This window comes from Sus scrofa, chromosome 13 (assembly GCF_000003025.6).
Source record: "Sus scrofa isolate TJ Tabasco breed Duroc chromosome 13, Sscrofa11.1, whole genome shotgun sequence".
Taxonomy (NCBI): domain Eukaryota; kingdom Metazoa; phylum Chordata; class Mammalia; order Artiodactyla; family Suidae; genus Sus; species Sus scrofa.
Window position 1 is genome coordinate 112,004,570 of NC_010455.5, and position 19,731 is coordinate 112,024,300.

Consider the following 19,731-nt stretch of genomic DNA (forward strand, 5'->3'; position numbering starts at 1 on the left):
AAGAATTTAACACTAATAATGTACTAGCTTATCCTATCAGTTTTGTGACAGTGTTTTGTAGTATTGAAAATATGTTTTATTAGATATAATTTTAGTAAAATTATAATATTGTTTACCTTAAAAACAAAAAAAGTAAAAGAAACCAAGGGAAAACACAGAATTGTGAGCCTTCATTAAAATGTTTCTTCACAATCTATTCTGTATTAGCTTTTAAATGGAGATTTTCAGGAGTTCTCATTGTGGCTCAGCAGGTTAAGGACCTGACATCTCTGTGAGGAAAGGGTTCAATCCCTGGCCTCGCTCAGTGGGTTAAGGATCTGTTGTTGCCACAGGCTGCAATATAAGTTGCAGATACAGCTTGCATCTGGTGTTGCTGTGGCTGTGGCATAGGCTGGCAGCTGTAGCTCCGATTCAACCCCTAGCCTAGGAACTTCCATATGCTACAGATGTGGCCATAAAAAGAAAAAAAAATGAATAAAAGGGAGATTTTCATTCATCTTTCAGTTTATGACCTAATCAATGGCTATGTGCATTTTGTTTACTGAGGACTTCTGTTAAATTTTTCCTTTCAATATTTAAATTCTATAAAATCTCTTCATCTTCGTATAGTTATGTTTTCAGAGAAGCCTATTTTTACTTTATCTAAATAGTAGTCACTTGAATCTCATTAAGAATATTACAATAAATGAAAAAAAAAATTCTCCTATGTTTTCTTAAATATATGTTTCCCCATCATGGTTTTCTTTGTTTTTTTTCATATTTTTCAATCTGTTCTTTCTTTTTTTTTTTCTTTTTTTTTTTTTTTTTTTGTCTTTTTTGTTGTTGTTATTGTTGCTATTTCTTGGGCCGCTCCCGCGGCATATGGAGGTTCCCAGGCTAGGGATTGAATCGGAGCTGTAGCCACCGGCCTACGCCAGAGCCACAGCAACGTGGAATCCGAGCCGCGTCTGCAACCTACACCACAGCTCACGGCAACGCCGGATCGTTAACCCACTGAGCAAGGGCAGGGACCGAACCCGCAACCTCATGGTTCCTAGTCGGATTCGTTAACCACTGCGCCACGACGGGAACTCCTGTTCTTTCTTTTAAATGCTGTTAGTTTTCCTCAGATGCTTGCTGTTTTTGCTTTTCTGTTCACATTTATAAATAAAAGATTAGATTGTTTAATATAGGTATCTGGCCAGGTTCTTCTCTCATGGAAAGAGAGAAGTGGAAAGTTTTAGAGCTGTGAATTAGGAGCTGCTGAGAATCATGGCTGTCCTATTTTCTGGCAGAGTGATACAGCATATGCAGCAAGTTCAAGTGAGGCCCACTTCTCTGCAGTGTATGCCACATTGTCCCACATTCATGCTTTTCATAAAATATTCCTTGGAAAATAGCATTCATTCATTCTTGTATTTCTTCTTTCAACAAATTCTTTATTGTGACACTGAATATGTTCAAAGTGCCAGTGAAGAAAGGTGGGGAAAAAAAGACTCTCTCAAAGAGCAATTAGTAAAAGTGCAAGTGTGATAAGACAAAAGGAAAAGAAAAATTAACTAAAATTCCTCCCTAACCCAGTTTGGGAGTTGGGACCAGTGAGAGGTGGGATGGGGTGGGTGGTGTCATGGTTTCTACAATCAGTGCTAACTAAAGTAAGATTTGATGAATTGGTATAGGTAAAATGGGTGAATTGGCTGGGAAAGAGGGCTTTCAAAGAGAGAATTTTCTGGACAAAAAGAAAACTAAACAAGTCAAATGCTTACGAAAGAGCATGGTGCATTTGAAAAATCACAAGTAGCTCAGCATGCTTAGAGAAGCAGTGTGTGGCAGGTGTTAAGGCTGGACAGGAAGGCAGGAGGCTGACTTAGAGGTAGTAGCTGGAGCTGACAACACCCATGATCTAGAAGACATTATAACATAAGGGAAAGAACATTTGATTGAGGATCAAGAAATGAGAAGTCACTAACTAGATGAGCTTCTTGGCCAAATCGCTTGATTACATGGAGGCTTCATTTTCTCATCTGTAAAAGGAGCAAGTAGTTTTCCAGTCATGCTCCAGATTTGTCCTCCTAGAGGATGAAGGGGTATGGTAGGCATGGCTCTTGGTCCCCTGCCACCTTCCCTTCTGCTACATCAATTCTGTTTTTACCTGAAATATTTGCCTTAGAATTTCATGTGATTTTTTTTTTGAAGACTTACCATCACCAAAATTACTTTTAAAGCCAAAAGACTAAACTGTCTTGGGTCTTTCTGCAAATTAGGAAAAAAATAGCAATGTATACTATTAGAAAGAATGTCAGACTAGAAGTCCAAGTTCTGATTTCAACACTTAAATCCCTGCGTGGCTATAACATAGTCAGTTTTTTCCTTTTAGTCAATTCCTTCAATCATCACACACACACAAAAATACTATCTGCTTTCTTGTCTTGAAAGTTTTTTTTTTTTTCGGAAGTCAAATAAAATTAGATATGCTCAAAGTACAACTATTTTATAGATGGTTGACATTCTTAAGGAAAATACTGCCTTACTGAAAGATCTTTCCTTTGTATAAGAGTCTTGTATGTCAAAGATTCTTGGCATGAAATATTTTTTATGGCTGCACTTGTGGCATATGGAAGTTCCCAGGCCAGGGATCGACCTACACTAAAGCTGTGGCATTACTGGATCCTTAATCCATGGTGCCACAGTGGGAAATCACAAGGATTTGGTTGTTTAATGGAAGTGAAGTTTCTTTACCCAGAAGAGAGATAAAAATCTCTTTACTGGACAAATTTCTCCATAGCTTTCAATGTGTATCAGAATGAGTTTTATTTATTTAAAATTTTTATTATAATAGAATTTAATACTACAAAGCATTATATAGTTCTTGACCAGTGATGGTAACCCTGTATCTCAAGATATTTTCTTGGGTTATCCATTCCTTAAGTTGAGATACTATGTATGAAATAAAATGTATCTGCTGTTCAGAATACATCCCTTACAAAACTCTAGAAAGTAGGTTTAGGCATTTGTTTTTATGATTGTTGGCATCATTGTTTTATTTATTTATTTACTGTCTTTTTAGGGCTGCACCTGTGGCATATGGAGGTTCCCAGGCTAGGGGTCTAATCAGAGCTGTAGCCACTGGCCTACGTCACAGCTACACCAATGCCAGATCCGAGCCACATCTGCAACCTACACCGCAGACGTGCAACTGCAAATCCTTAACTCACTGAATGAGGCCAGGGATCAAACCTGCCTCCTCATGGTTACTAGTCAGATTTGTTCCATGGAGCCACATGGGAACTCCTGGCAGCATTGTTTTAATAGATCATTTACAAAATCAACAAACCTTTCTCTTAATAATGCTGATTGTTCCCATTAGCAGAACTTAGACGTGTTGTTAAGAGATCTTTCTCTATTCAGAGTGAGCAGGGGAAAGGTAGAGGAGAATAGGTAATTCTGCCTTTTCATAAATATTGTAGCCATTTCAGTATTATGGGGGGAAGGAAAAACCCAAAGGGAATAAAGTATCACTAGCAAGTGAAAAATTTAGGAATTGAACCCAGGTTCATCTGATAGCAAATCCTATGCACATTGCTCTGTGATAACAAGATCCAGTTTAATACAGTTAAATGCATTTAATGCAATGTACATTATATACTGTATTATATGTATATTCAAAACAAGAGAGGTAAAAGGGAAGAGAGAAAAAGAGAATGAGATAAGGAGTTGATGCAGGCTATATTGAAACTTTATTCTGTTTTCTATTGTTATTATTTTCTCTGTAACATTGCTTCCTGATCTACTTCTTCTTGATGTATTCAGGGAGAGAGAGGATAGAGAAAGATTTAAAAATTTTTCCAGCATGAGGGGTCAAAAAAAGATGAAAGAACATTGGCATTATATCATAAAATTTCATTTGAAATATATGTAGCCAAAATTAGGATTGATACTGAGTTGTATTTTGATTGATTTCATTTAGAGTTAGATTAATTTTGAAGCTTTTATTAAATGTACTCTATAACTCAAAGTTCTTTGTAACTCACTTAAATACAATCAGTTGGCCCTTTTGATAAAAATATGGTTGATTAATTAAGTTGAAATATTCATATTATATTGAAGAGTAAACCGAAAATAAGGAGACCTTGATTTCCAAATTGCACTGGAAAATAGAGGAGATACTAGATGTCAGAATTTGATTAAGTAGAATTAAAATTCAGTTTGAAATTTAATATTTAAAATTTATATAATACTTCCTACAAATAAATAGTTTAAAAAAACATTATGGGAAGCATAATTCCAAAAACAGTTGATCATTTTAGATATTCTGTTTTTGAAAGGTTATGATCTAAGGCTGGCTCCTACCAAAGGTTCTCATTCATACCCATCATTAGACTAATTTACTTAATGGACAGTCCTGGTTACAAAACAAATTCCTTTAAAAAATTTAATCCTCAAAAAAGGGGTAGAGAGAGAGAAGAGGACATCAGAGAACATTCATTGGATGCTACAGAAGAATGATTGTTCAACTTGAAAAAGATCTACTTAGCTACTCTATTATAGTTCACAATTTTGTGCAGAAGAAAATTATGAGTGCTTTTTACAAAAGGCTTTGGATGCAGTGAAGACAAACAAATCAAGACACATTTTTGATCTGCCACTCCAGTAACTCTAATAAAAATATTTTATTCTGATTCGATACACACTTAGAGAACACATGAATGTGGGTTTTAGACTTTCAGTTAATGTCAAGAATAGTAATTTCAGTTTCTGGAATTAGGTTTGGAAAACAGGACAGTTAACAATTTTCATGGTGTTTTTCCATTATGACTCCAAGATAGTAGATATTAGTTCCAATAACATATCTTCAAGTGTTTTTAGTATCCTATTAAGTAACTGATTTAGACCTGATTAAACCTTCAGGCTTTCTTATCATTCCCTTACAATTATATTCTTTTCTAGTTCAAACATCATTCTTCTCTATGGAGAAATTGGAAGCTTGGGTTTAATGGTGCTTTTCTCTTGGTCATTTGTTCATATTACCTAGTTGGCTCCAAGCAATGCTATTTTTAGCCTATCCTTGGTTTTATATGTGCCCTGAAAATATCAGTGACATTTCTTTTCTGTTATCCTTAGCATTTTTCATAAACATCAGATAACTCGGTATCTTTAGGTAATCATATTCTTCTTTCATTTTATTTTGTTGTTCTTCCTTTCCCAGGCTTTCTTGTTAAATACACTTGTCAAGTGCAGACTAATAGGAAAATTGGCTATAGATCATCCTGATTTCTTTATATTCCTTTATGATTCTTAATCTTGATTGTTGTAGATAAGAGAGTATTAGAATCATCTGTATAACAACAGAACGTATTTTTCTTTGAAATTTGTCTCTTATAGTCTGATGCTGCAGTATTTGATATAATAGTCACTTATTTGTGACTGTTGAGCTCTTCAAATGGGATTAGACACCTAAATGTCCAAGGTAAAGATTAGATTTTTTAATATTTTGTATGAAAGATTATAAAATATCTCAGTAATTTTTGATAGTATTGCATGTTGAAATGATACTTTTAAAATATATTGAGCTAAATAAAATAAATTATTGAATTTAATTTCACCTGATTCTCTTTTTTTTTTAAATGTGCATTAAAAATGTAAAATTGTATATGTAGCACACATTATTTCTATTGAGTAGCATTGATTATTCTCAGAATACTTTTGATATTCTTAATTAAGTGTATTTTCTTCTTCTTGTTGCTATAACAAATAACCATACATTTGGTGACTTAAAACAACAAAAATGTATTAACTTGCAGTTCAGGAAGTCATAAGTCTGAAGTGGGTTGGCAAGGGCTCTGTTCTTTTGGAAGCTTTAGTGGGTATCATTTCCTTGCCTCTTCTAACTTCTAGAGGCTACCTGCGATCCTTGGCTGATGGCCTTGTCCTGCATTTGCTAAGCCAGCACTGTGACATCTTAAAATCTTTCTCTTAGTTTATCTCCCTATGGTCTCTGTTTCTGTTATCACATCTCTTACTCTGACTCTTCTGCTTCCTACTTATAAGGACTCTTGTGATGACATTAGGCCCATCTCAAGATCTTTAATATAATCACACTTGTAAAGTCCCTTGTGTCCTGTAAGGTAACATGTTCACAGCCTATAGTGATTTGGGTGTGAGCATCTTTGCAGGGCCATTGTTCTGCTTGCTATTTAAGTGCATTCAATGGTATGCTTTCTTTGTTAACTGCAATTAAAAAATTGTTTAGGGACAATGATGCTTTAATATAAACAATAAAATTTAAGCAACAACAAGTCTAAAGTGGCTTGGGGCAGTGGCGTGTCATCTAGCAATGCCGTGGACCTCAGTGTGACCTTGGTTATATCAGTCATTTACCTTCTTGGGTTTTTTCTTATTTAGCAAAATGAGATCTTTAGAGTCTATGCAAGGACTGTAAAACTGTAGTTCTTTGGGCCACAGTTCAAATGTGCTTAACTTATTTTAATAATTGAATCCTGGTAAAACTAATTTTAGCTATAAGATGTTTTTCTATATCTTTTATCAGACTTTTGAATGATGAGGATGTGAATTATGAATTGTTTTAATGTATTGCAGATAACCAAGAGTTATGCTCATTTCATCATATAATAAACTTTTTGTTTTTCTAAACTAACCAGCTTGTAGACTATCAATTTGATCTTATAACAAATCTTGCTTTAACTTTTTTGACATTATCTTCTCTGCATAATCTACTTAAGCAACTACTTTTTAAAAAATTGCTTTTTTTCTCTTTCCTTCTCTCCCTCCCTTCTGGTAAACAGAAATAAATAGTTAAGATTTTATTTTTTAAATAACGAAATTTATTAGCTTTCTTATCTCTAGGGAGGTTTGAGGAATTTTTATAAAAGAAAGCCAAAGTACTTAAGCTGAATGTCATGATTTTTAGAATGGATAGTTGGAAAGTTGAACAACTTCTTTTGCATTGAGTGTAGTGTGGTTTTATCATTCTATTTGACTGCGTCATTCTATTGTTTGTGTTCAGGTATCAGAAATAATTTTATTCACATACAATAAAAAAGCAACCTCCAAATCTAAATACATGTGATTTTAGAAAAACTCATACTTTTGAAACCATTGTTAAATAATTCCTAGTTTGTAGGAATTATCTAAAGAGTCAGATTTATGTGTAAAGAGATCCTTGGAGGGGGAAAGATAGATTGACAGAGACAGAGGTTAGAGGGGGAATGACAGAAAGAGATGGAAACACACACAGAAACATACAGACACATACACCCACTGAGAAGGGGAAGGAGAGGGAGAGAGAGATCCATTCCCTTTTAAAATGTAATTTAAAGGTCTCCTTTATTTAATGTTTTAGGAAATTATGGAACTAAATATTTTGGGACAGGTAGATGATGCTCATTAAATCACTAATTAAACAATAATGAAAATTCAGGCTACTGTTTACTTTTAATTGAATAATTAGCATAAAATCCCATTCAGAAAAGGAAGAGTAACCAACCCGTGTCTGTGAAGTCAATGAGATGGCAATGCCATTGGGATAGAACTAAAAAATTTCCAGCTTGAACTACAGAACATTAATTTTCATGTGGCTTTTCCATAATTAGGTCAAATTTTACAGTAAATTTTACTAATACTGGAAATGTAGACTCAAATAAGCTAATGTTACACAATAAACTTTAATGGATGATATACAATAGGATGGTTTCCTGGTTATATTTATTCGGAGCTAAAGGGATACTTAAGGTCATTTTATATAATTAAACTCCTTCTAGACTACACTGCAGTGTATTAAAATTAATCATGATATGATGGAATCAAAGGCAGCTAAAATAGCAAGATAATTTGCTATGAGGTTATGAGAGGGTAAGCATAAATATTATTCAATCTGACAAATTTATAAAAATCTACAATTTTTTATAAACCAGATACTCCCCCCAAAAATAAAGTATTAAACTTTTAACAACTTAAATCTTTGAAGTTGAAAATTTATTTTTTAAAAAATAATTGTTTCAAATAAATATAAGTACAAATAATAGATGTTTTAAAAAAGAGCTCCTTCAACAAGAAACAAAACAGGAGTTCCCTTGTGGTGCAGCAGGTTAAGGATCCAGTGTTGTCACTGCAGCAGCTCAGGTCACTGCTGTGACATGGATTCAATCCCTGGCCCACTGGCATGGCCAAAAAAAAAAAGGAAGGAGAAGAAAAGAAACAGATTCTTAAGTATTAACATAATGGTACAAATATTCAGAAGTTTTTAATAGTTGGAAATGAATCATTTGTTTTGAAATCTAGATGTATTTCTGTCTTAAACCCCTGAACTTTGAAAATATGTTTTTATAATCTCAAACCAGCCTTGATGAAGAAGCCCTATTTCTCTATGTAATAGTCTTATCCTAAAATATCTAGTCTTGATCATTCCTTCCTTGGTTTCCTTTCCAGGGCTTCAAACCATGAAATATAAAGATGCATCTGGTAAATTTAGCATTCAAGCAGGTGTGTTCTCCCAGTACATACCTGAAATATTCAGTATCACTAAAGTGTTTTAAGTAGTCTTTTCTAATTAAGCAGGATTGTGTGAGCAGATTCTTCCCTGAAGAAAGAACCTCTTCGTAAACAGCCACCTTTGCAGTAGTTAGGCCTTGTAATGTTGCAACACTTTATATTTTTATGACTTTCATAATTCTGAATTGTCATTCATTTAAATTCAAGACGTGAGCACTTAAAATAAGGTTACATCAGGGGAGTTCTGAAAATGATGGAGGAATTTTTCCCCTAAGACTTGCTTTTGAAATCTGTTTTACAGTATTTTATAAGTTATTATTTTATTCAGACATCTTTCAGACAATCTTTCATAGCATCCTAAAATGTTTACTACCAGGCAGACTTAATTGATTTGACCTGGTCATAAAAGTATGCTTTTATATCAATTATCCAAAAAAAGCACAACTCTCTTTTCAAAATGACTTATATTAAAAGGAACAGTTAAATACTTTCTCATCTATTTTTAGTAGTACCATTCCATTTCTTTACATTATCCACTTGGTATTAAGCATTTTTTTTGTTTACAGTATGGAAATCAAAGTAAGAGGGGATATCCTACCTATCATGGGTTTTAGCAGAGATGGAATTTTAGTGACATAATCAAATTGGAATTCCACATTCCAGTTGGCATTCAAGTTTGTCATTTGTAGTTCTTCATTTTCCAATTATTGTTAGTCATAGTAAATTTTTACTTCCCTCCTCTGTTTCATTCTCTGAAGAGAGACTAGCAAGCCCAATGCAGAGAATAAATTTGTTTTCTTCATGTATAACTAGTTTCACTCTTTGATCTATTAAGTCGTTCATTCACATATCATTTGTACTATGAGGAATAATATAAAGACGAAGTAAGTTTCCATCATCTCTGTAAAGTAAATCACCAGGGATTCATATTCATATTTTAGTCTCATCCTACTCTTTCTCCTTTTACTCTTCCACCTTCCTTGACTCTTTTAACCTGTCAAACAAGTTTGTACTTAAATACACTGAAAATGAGCCTTTAGGTTTTTTTTTTTTTTTTGCCTTTTTGCCTTTTTGCCTTTTCTAGAGCCGCTTCCTGCGGCATATGGAGGTTCCCAGGCTAGGGGTCTAATTGGAGCTGTAGCTACTGGCCTATGCCAGAGCCACAGCAACGCAGGATCAGAGCCGCGTCTGCAACCTACACCACAGCTCACGGCAACGCCGGATCGTTAACCCACTGAGCAAGGGCAGGGATCGAACCCACACCTCATGGTTCCTAGTCGGATTCATTAACCACTGCGCCACGACGGGAACTCCAGTCTTTAGTTTATATTAATATCTATCTATATCTCTTCAGTATGCTTGGTAAAGTATTAATTCAGAATAATACTAACCATTTATAGTCAACCAATCAATCATCAGCAGCAAACTCTGGTTTGTGTTGTTTGTTTGCTTTAAAGTCAGCTCTTCTATCACCTGTAATAAAAATTTTTTTTAAAAAAAGTCAGCTTTTCTGTTATATGCTTCGTACTGGGCCCAGTAGGCACGAGGTATTCAGTAAGTAGTTGCTAGAAGAATATGTCAGCTTCTCCAAGTTTCAGAAATATTATATCTACTTTTCCCCCTTGTCTGTTCTATTCTCAAAGGAAATTAAATTGTCATCTTACTCTCTATAACAGAACGGCTTTGCTTATTGCCCAGGAACACTGTTCTGAATGGTTGACATTCTATGGTTTGACCATTTGCCCAGACATCTTTCCTGAGTTTTGTGTGAGTTGAGAATATTAGTTGCAAATATAGCTCATTTTCCTAAGATCGAGCTCTAAAAAAATTCTTTACTGGAGTTCCCATTGAGGCTTAGCGGGTTAAGAACCTGACATAATGTCTATGACTATGTGGGTTCAATCCCTAGCCTCACTCAGTGGTTTAAGGATCCAGCATTGCTGCAAGCTGTGGCGTATGTAGGTCACTGATGGAACTTGGATCTGGTGTTGCTATGGCTATAGTGTAGACCTGCAGCTGCAGCTCTGATTCAGCCTCTAGCCTGGGAACTTCCATATGCCACAGGTGGAGCCCTAAAAAAAGAAAGAAAAAAATTCTAATATTTTAGTATCCTTACATATTTTGCATGAAACGTGAAAAATACTGTATGATGAAATGAGATTTCCAGTTCTCATATTTCACATCAGCAAAGCCTCCTTTTGTGAATTCATGTACTATTTTAAATATTCTAAAAGAACTTTCTTTTGTGTTGTAGTTTGGCTTAGGGATAGTCTGGATTTGGTGGTTTCTAGTTAACTAGTCAGAACTGAATGTAATTGATGGATTGCCTGTTTTACTGTTTCAGAGGCCCTGTTGCTATATGTCAGGCCAAAAGAAACTATATTTTTAAAACAAGCTAGTTGAGGATTACTTTTTTCCCCTATTTCAACCACATTTTTCTTATTTAGTGGTGATTTTTGCTTGCTAGCTGGAAATTTGTATACTGATTATGGTAATAAACAAGCATCTATGCATTTTTGTTTCTTAGAAATATAAAGTACTATAGATTTTAAACATCTACATAGATTTTAAAAATCTATACAGACTTCTATGCAAAAAAGCACACTATGAAATTCTAAACTCCTATACTATTTTCTTCACTTCTGCATATACTTACTCTAATTAGAAATTTTTCTAAAACTGTAATGGTTTATAGAAATTATATAGTTTAAATATTTCATTTTAAGGAAATAGTTAACACATAAAAACAATTTATATGTATTATAAACACCTGTACAGTCAAGATTCAGTTTGATAAATAAACATTGGGTTAAACCTCCCGATGATATCTTTCCAGTTTCAGTAACCCCAGTTTATCCCAGAGATAACCTATACCCTGATTTTCATGTTTATATACTTTTGCTACATATACATATGCTCAAAATAATAGATATTATTAGACGCATTAATAGATATTTTAAAACTTGATATATAAACGTGTCATCCCACAAGTATCTACAACCTGCTTTTGTTGTTGCTGCTCTCCTTTGTACTTTTGAGATGCACTAATGTTAATTCAAGTGCATTTTTCTTTTTATTGCATCTAATATTGCAGCACATGAATATTCTGTAGATTCCTTGTTCTCTTATATATCCAAAGATGTTTTTATTTTTTTTCTTTTAAGTAATTCTGCAATGAGTGTTTTCTGTACATATGGAGAAATGTAGAGAAGAATGAAGGAGTGGGGAGACTGAATTTGGGGATAGGAGACTGAATTTGATTGCTAAGCTGTTCTCTGAAGATGTACTATTAGATGTTCTTCATGACTTAACCACATTCTCATCAATATTTCATATTGCTGAACTTACAGAATTTTTTGCCAATTTCATAGTTGTGAAATGATATTGCATGATTTTTAAGTTTTATTTTGCTAATAACAATGGAAACTGAGTACCTTTTTCAGGTGTTTATTAGACATAGAGAATCCTCTTAATCAGTTTTTCATTTTTTTGGCTCTTTTTTTTCTGTAATATTTTCATCTTTATAGATTTATAAGAGATCTTTATATACTTGGATACTGATCCTTCTTTGGTTATATAACCAAAGATACTGCTTGACAAATATCTTCTCTCAGTCTCTGCTTTGACTTTTTTGATGTATATACATTTTTTTCATATGCTTAATATATTGTGTGAATAATTCATCTTTTCTTACAGCCCTATATGCCCCCTGGTATTTATTAAGTTCTAAGCCCTCTATCCTATTCCTCTGGACTAGCTTCTTTCCCTGAACCAAACTAACTTCTATCCCTGAATCTTAAATTTTATAGATTAATTTAAAATTGAGTCTTCCATCCAGGAACAAGTATAGTTGTTAATTAATTTGAGTTTATTTTTTAACGTTAATATATAAATCAAGCTTGGGTCAAAGGTGACTGCTCAGTGTCACATAGCCAATTAATAGCAAACAAGTGGTAGAAGGAAGATCTTTTGAGTCCTTAATAGCTCATACACTCAGAAGATTTAATTATTTAGTCAGTTAAGAAAGAAGATTGTGGAGTCCTTGCAGCTACTGCACCCACCATTAGGAAGGTGAATTCAATTCCCCAGTTTATTAGGCCCTTGAAAATCAGTGTAGTTGGAGGGCTTGTTACAAATGCACACTTTCATCTCTTTCTGGTCCTACTCCCTATTATAAAAAGATTCTTGACTTATTGGTAGGCACATAAAGTTTATCAATTTTTACTTATCAAACAGAATCCTGAAATTCATTGCATTTTTTTTTCTCTAAAACCTCCCCAAAATGCTAGTAGTAATCTTGAGGTCATTGAATTGCAAAGGTTTCAGGTAAGCAGCATAGAAGCCTATATAGACACTTAGATCTTGCTTTTCAACCACAGGCTTCAGCAGCCATCCTCTACTTTGCTGAATGAACTTCAGAAGTTATATATGCATTTATTTATGCATATGCGAAAATATATATGCATATTCCTGTAAAGGAGACAAAATGTTAAGGATTTCTCTAAAAATAGCATATCTTAGGAATAGGGAGGTTTCTTTTGATATATTTAGTTATTCAGGCAGAAAACACATTTGCTTTGAAATCACTAGCTGCCCCAAATTGGCATTTTTAGCACTATATGCCATTGGTGAAAATTCTGTAGAAAAATGATTGAATATTGGAAAGACATAAGCACAGAAGATTCAGTCTAGAGTAAAACAAAGAAAGATCAGACAATTTTTTCAGATGGTTATATACTGCTCTGGTTAATCTTAGTGCAGCCTTCTTCTTGTTTGACTACTATAACAGCCAGTTATCTACAGGGGGAGAGGTGGGGGATGAGGAGAGGGGATTTACAAAAAAAAAAAAAAAAAAAAAAAAAAGATTCCTGCAGTATCACCTCGAGCCACTAGGGGTATCTTTGTACCATTTTTCATCCCGCAACGATTTGGAGTAGAAACCTATATTAGGGGAAAACCAGGGTCCTCGGCATTTTTTTTTTTTTTTTTTTTTTGCGAGCAGTGCACCCGGAATCCAAAAACATTTTTTAAAAAGAAAGGAAGAAAGAATCCATAGTTCTTTTGGTCACCCGAACAGTGCTACAAAATCGCTCTACTGGACTTCAGCACCAGGGATTCATTTTTGAGGTCAATTTCCAATCGAGATAAATCTATTGGATTAGTAGGATTATCTGATTGCAGCTGAAAGAAGTAACGTTGTTTGATCATTTGTATTTCTTGCCTGATGGTCGGATTTACGTGGAAGTGGTTTTGGGTCCCAAGGATTCTGGATCGTGGTTGCATCTGGAGAGAAAAAAGGATCAATCGACACGTTTCGGAAGTGTCTGTGGGTGAATAAAAAAGGGGGGGGGCGCAAAACTGGGATTGCGGCTGTTTAAAGAAGAAAAAAAAAATAAAGGACGCATCTTGAATTCTGAAACAAGAATTACCGGGTGCTGAAGATTTCAAAAAAAAAAAAAAAAAGCGTCTAGGAACTGGTAAATACTTTGAGCAATTCAGCTTGAATTTGACGGCGAAGTGTTGTAGAAACTGTCTCCTTGAATATTGGAAGGGGACTGGGGGAAGATGAGGGGGCCCCCTCTGTGGATTTATCTTACTGAGGGTAAGTTTGGGGGTTTTTAATTGGGAATGGGCTGCCTGGGTCTGTGTGCCGCTGCGTGAAAGGTGCTGCGGACGCTGTGCCTGTGAAATGGGGAGATAAGGGGGCATGTAAACCACCTCGCGCGTCTCCCCGGGATCACCAGGGAGCTACCTAGACTGAGCTTAAAAACCTTATTTTGTGGCATCGGTGGGGAAGCCAAACAACCCTCCAAGCTCTCAACTTTGCATTGAAAACCTCTCAGTCGGGAGATCCTTCTTGGATCCAGTCCTTTCTCCTAGTGATACTTTAAGGAGAAGAGGCAGCAATGCCTTGGAAAACCTGCATGTAGAGGGGGAGAGCCCAAGTAGAAATCGCTGCCTTCTCTCGGCCGTGGTTTGGGTGGCATTATTGGCTTCTAGGGTAATTTTGCATGGAAAATTGGCCGTTTTCATGTCTCCTTCTCCCTCCCTCTTTCTTCCTTCCCCCTCCTCTTTCTTCCTTTCCCTTCCCGCCTCTCCCTTCTCTCAGCCAAACACAAAATGGTTAAAAGGGTTACAGGGTCACTGCATCCGATAGAAACAGGTGACTTGGCCACACATGTTGTCTTGTAATTCACTTCCACGACTTTGCATATACAGTCCGAGGTAACTTTCTTCGAGTTGAACGAATCCAAAAAGGCGTTGCAGCCTTTCAGCCGAGGGCCCAGGCTGGCAAGTGCGCCAGGCAGCCGGCTGCATTTCTGATGCGTCCCTACCCTGGCTGCCTCGCTACTTACTGGCTTTTCTTTCCAACTGAGCGGTGCGCGAGTTTCCAGACATTTTCTTGCAGCTGAATTCAGGGATTTTTCTTTAACTTTTTCTTTTAAAATTTATTTCATACCTCTTAAAAAAAGCTTATCTTTATTTGCAGAAGGATGATCAGTTTCAGCAGATAAAATTAATCACTCAAATGAATGAATGTTAATTGACTTAGGAAACTAAAAGTTGCTTTGGAATCCAGAAGATCATATTATTCTGAACCAATTTTGGAGTCGACAGAGGTTCAGAACTACTACATATAAAGAACTGACTTATTTAAAATATGTGTATAGATATTAAATAAGTTAACTCACCCTTCCCTTTATAGGCTTTTGTTTCTTCAGCATCATAATTTTAGTTGTCTTTTCTTATTTAAGGCCAATTCATTAAATTTTAAACCCCAGACATTCAGCTGCATTAGAGTAAAATGGTGATAATCTTTAAAATTAAAATAATGTAGTTTCTACATTTTAAGCTTTTAGAGAAAAACACCAAATATTTTTTCAAGGATTTATCTTTACAGATTGAAAGGCATGTAGATACCTTTATGGTTTTAGTACCAAAGCCTCTCCATTAAGTGTGAACTCATTGAAAGGCAACTCTTCAATGTCATCTAAAACACTCATAGTTCCAGTACTTATTTCAGGAATTCCAGATACATCAGGCATTCTGGTATTAAGAGGAGCCTCACTAAACTTTCTTTCTGGTTTTGTGTGTGTATATGCGTTTCTTAAATCTAAATTCTGAAGCAAACATGATGCTATTACTCTCTTTCAAGATTAAATAGCAAAATATGAAAGTCTTGTCTCCCAAAAATTCTACAGTGGGAAAGTTATTTTCTATTTCTGCAGACATTGTGTAAGCTTGTCTAAAGATGACAAAAAAAAAAAAAAAAAAAAAAAAAAAACAAGAAATAATTTCTACAAGCCCAACTGTTAGTTTTAAGAAGATATCTGAGAGGTTATGTTTGCCTTTCTTTTTTTTTTTTTTTAAATACAGTTCTAAGTCACATGGCTCATGTGCAGCATGAACTTGAAGAATGGATATTCTGTGTTTTGGTACATTCTAGCCACTGATCTTAGCCACACAGTCCACTAATATTTAATGTATTTTTTTCAGAGTTTAACTCTAAAAAGACAGCTAGCAAATAACAAGTAATAATAGTAAATGCTGAAGGTGAATGGGGGGTGGGCTGGAATTCCTCTTTTTAGGCTACTAGAGAATATGTTGATATTATAAAAATAGAGAATATGAAATATGAAAAAGCAAGTCATTTTAAGAGGTAATTTGCGTATTTCACAAACACTGACCCAGTGGTCATGGCATGTGCCACAGTAGTGAAGCAGAAGGGTCAGCTTAAAATGCCTTTGTCATGGCTGAACTATATTTTTCTCTGTCAAGAATAAGCAATACTTTCTAGTCCCTCGCACAGTTTTCCTTTGGCAGTGAAAAGGAAAAGTGGGAAACTTGGGCTTACTCTATGGTTTCTACATCCATTCCTATATAAAACTTCGGTAAACTTTGTAGGTGGTAGATCCACTTTGGAAGGCTAATAACAATAGAAATAAAAATAAACAAAACTACACACGACAAAAATTTTTAAAGCTGTAGCCAGTAAATAAAGAGCAAAATACCCAGTTGTATAAATATTCTCTACTAATTAAGTGAATAGTTCTGAGAACTATTTTGAAGTCAGAGAAGTTCACTTAGAAAATTAATTACATTTCCTATACCTTATCCAAATACATATTTTTGGTTATGATTATTAGAAAGGACATAGTGGAGTTTCCATTGTGGGTTGGCAGTTAATGAGCCCAGCTGACATACATGAGTACGTGGGCTTGATCCCTGGCCTCGCTCAGTGAGTTGGGGATCCAGCTTTGCCGTGACTCTGTGGTGTAGGTCGCAGACGTGTCTCAGATCCTGCATTGCTGTGGCTGTGGTATGGGCCAGTGGCTACAGCTCCAATTCAATCCCTAGCCTGGGAACCTCCATATGCCATGGGTGCAGCCCTAAAAAAAAAAGACTGAGGGAAACAAAAAGCAGGGAGGCAGTGAGAGATTGGGAATTTGATTTGGAACCCCTCAATCTTAGACTATACAGCTGAAGCTGGGTCTTTAGGTCATGGGGAGCCATAGAGAGTTTGTTTGTTTGAAAAAAAAAAAAAAAATGAAAGGACATGGTGGCCTTGATCAGATGTTCTAGTTTTGCTACAGAATAACACAAAATGTAGTAGTTTGAGGGTAAAGAAATGGAAACTCCCAATTAAGCCTGAAAGTTTCAAGCACAGTTTCTAATGCATATAAAAAGAAATAGCATTGGATTCCCTGAAGCTTGTGACCATGGAAAAACTGATATTGCATTCACTGGAGCTTTGCTGCACCTGTCCCTTGAAAACCATCAATGTGTTCTAGCTGGCCTAACAATCAGGGGGAGCTAATACATATGCTGCAGATTCATTCTATGATTTTGAGATATGGAAATAGTTAAATGTTATTCTACATTAAGTGATCTTTTTAAGGGAAATTATTACACACTCTTAGTTGAAGGCAAGATGAAAAAGGCAATCCTTTTTTAATTTGTTCAAATTTAACACATAGCACCTCAAAATGCAAATCTTCCATCTCTTTTGCTTTATTGAGAAATGAAAAAAAAACCTTAAAACTTATAGTTTAAATTTTTAATATTTAAATTTTCAAAGCCCATAAAATTTTTTTAAAAGTTTATGTATAGAACTTTCATGATGAATCTAGTGTGTCTTTTTTATTGCCTTTTAAAAGATAATTTAAAGCATTTTGAGGTAAGCTAACCTCTTAATCTTGTAGGATAGCAACATTCTCAACTCTTCCTTAAGAATAATTACTTAATAGAAACAGGTTTGATTATTTTTCTTTGTTATTAATGGCATCACATTGACAGTGTTCAGTAATGCTGTGCTGCAATAAATGAATATGAATTATTTCTGCCTTCAACATCCTCTCCCTAAATAAACAAAAACGCACACAAACACTATTTGGTATCAAACATGTGAAAGAGAAAGACTGTCAACTCTTAAGCTTAACTGAAGTCAGGAAAAATAGTAAGTCACTCCAGGCATTTGAAATTGTTAGACATTAAACTTTGGGGGGGGGTATATGAATTCTTTTTATAACAGTCAATATAATCTCTTCTGTGCCTATTTCCCTTGCATGTAAGAGAAATTCTAGTCAATGGCAATACGCTTTACTGCTGCCATTACTGCAGACTTTATAGATCAGAGATGTGTCAGCATGTTAGCTTTAGCAGTAATGCCTCTATTGTGTGAAATCTGATGGGCCTTGCAGGCACTCTCTCATCCTGACACTCATAAAACGTTCAATCCCCATATTTATTATTTAATTTTCTTCCTATATTTAGCAACAGAGCACTTCAGTATATGAATGTGTAGCCAAAAAATGACAGGCAAGCGTGAATGGGACTGAGTTTTAATAATAAACATGTTAGGGACTGCTAAAGGAAGTTTAATTAAGAAAAACAAGTTGAGCATGAAATTCATTTTGGAACAAATGAAAGTTAAGTTATTGCTACAGATGTGAAATCAAAAACCACAGAGATACATCACAGGAAATAAAGTTCTAGGCTGAGACTGGACCTACTAAGTGCAGTTGACATCTAAGTGCCTGCCTTTAATTGATGAGATTGGTTCTGACTTATGAAATCAAAGAATATACACTTTTTCACAAAGTTTTCACTTTTCTATAGCAATTTCGGTTTAGTGTGTTAACTTTGTATCCAGGCATGCTTTCTGCATTAGCTCCCTTGAGACAGGCCACCACAGTAACCTTTCATTTTTCTGTAGTCTGCTTTTCTAATGCCACGTGTGCCTGCAGTTAACAGCTACTTGCTAAAACCCATGCCACCCCTTTGGGTGTGTTGTAAGTGGTACTTCAGTAAGAGAACTGCTGATATATCATTTTACCTGTACCTATAGTTCTATTTAATTTTTGACATGATTTAGAAAATAAGTAGATTTATTTATATATTTGCTTGTTTATTTATTTATTTGGTAGTGAGATTGTATCTTGGGGCACAAGTTGAAGAGGAAATAGATTATTGGGCAAATATTTCCTTAGAATGTGGTTTTCTTTAATTTTGTCTGTATTTAAATAATGTAGGTACATTTTTGAAAGACTGAAGCAGTCAGGCAATAATATGAAGGTCTTATGTATGTTCCTCAACAAATACCTTTTTGCTAACATCTGATTGATAGGCTAATTTATCCTTTACATAGATTTTTGGCATCATTTACGTGTAACAGCAGTTTTTTCTTCCTTGAAACACACAATGAATATTGAGTCTTCAGAAAAAAAAAGAGATTAGTTGTAACATTTCAAAGGGATTTGAAAATCTTGTAATCTTTTTTTTAAATAGTTACGGTGAATAATTTCATACTGTCATATGGAATAATCATCATGCTTGGAAATTTAACATGGTCACATATTAAATCAATGAATACTGATTTGATTTAAAAAAAAAAAACTTGGAATTATCACTAATACAAGTTTTTCCCGTAGAGCAACCATTTTTCTTATGACAAAACTGACCAGGAAAACCACAACATAGAATACTGACCAGTAGTTGTCACAACATTCACACCTGAAAATAATTCTTGAGATATTTAATAGTTAACCATAACACTAAAAGGAAGAAAGGTTCACTTCAGTAACCATTATGTTTCAAGTCAGTGCATCTGTCATTTTTGATTTAAATCTATATTACTTAGCTGTCCAAAACTTTACACTGAAGTGACATTGTTATCTATCCTTTCTCTTATGGGTGAAAAAAAATGGCACTAGTTTCATTACCTCTTGAGCTATGCCAAGTGTT

The 19,731-nt window shown here is 34.9% G+C and overlaps 1 protein-coding gene across 14 annotated transcripts in view; it reads left to right on the top strand.

Moving 5' to 3' along the window:
* Positions 1-19,731, top strand: part of NLGN1 (neuroligin 1) — an 876,196-nt gene that overhangs the window by 153,563 nt on the left and 702,902 nt on the right. For 4 of the 14 annotated variants that reach the window (XM_021071174.1, XM_021071180.1, XM_021071181.1 and 1 more), the window contains exon 1: positions 13,402-14,089. The exons of 7 other annotated variants lie outside the window; for them this stretch is intronic. The gene's annotated coding sequence lies outside the window, so the exon portion shown is untranslated. Of the gene's footprint in view, positions 1-13,401; positions 14,090-19,731 lie in introns of those variants that run through there. 3 more of the 14 variants (XM_013990140.2, XM_013990141.2, XM_021071183.1) reach the window with 1 other exon arrangement.